The following is a 733-nucleotide window of genomic DNA, read 5'->3' on the forward strand; positions in this document are numbered from 1 at the left end:
GTGAATAACTAAGCTAGACTAAGAGTTACAGAATATAGATCAAAGGGATTAGTTAGCAGCACCACGTGGTTATTAAGAACTAATTTAGTTTATTTGATATAAGTGTGCAATACTATATGCAAAATAAATTAAGTCAAAGGTTACTATTCATTAAGACTATCTTGAAGGAGCTGAAACAATTTCTTTAACGAGAGCTGTGACAGAATAGCATATCTCACAGATCAGTAACTAAAAAAATCTAACCCAGCCAGAATAATGCATCTCACAGGTCAGTAACAAAAAACCTGACTGAGCCAGAATAATGCATCTTACAGGTCAGTAACTAAAAACCTGATTGAGCCAGAATAATGTACACAGGTCAGCAACTAAAAATCGATAATGGGGGTTCAGAATACATTTGATTCCCACATTACCTCAAAACAGGGAACGGATCACTCTTGGACCCAACTATCAGGTCTTCGACGACACCTCACCTATGCACTCTATGTTCCACTTTAACGCGCTTTATTTAACTCACATTGGCATTTTACATGCGGGCACAGCCTTCTGCGTTAGTGCTCAAATATAAGGTTATCAGAGTCGCTCTGTTTCAGCACAGAGCTCGCCAAGCTTTTCATTATCCCCTTTCCAGAACTGTGACAAACTGAACAAAGCTCAGATGCCAAGCTCTTGCACCCTTTTCATTCTAAACCTGGATCCTCAGTGGGATCCAACATAGGAACAATGCAAAAAG

Source organism: Lygodium microphyllum, chromosome 7 (genome assembly GCF_053477565.2).
Source record: "Lygodium microphyllum isolate KBCC chromosome 7, Lygodium_microphyllum_v1.1.10, whole genome shotgun sequence".
Taxonomy (NCBI): domain Eukaryota; kingdom Viridiplantae; phylum Streptophyta; class Polypodiopsida; order Schizaeales; family Lygodiaceae; genus Lygodium; species Lygodium microphyllum.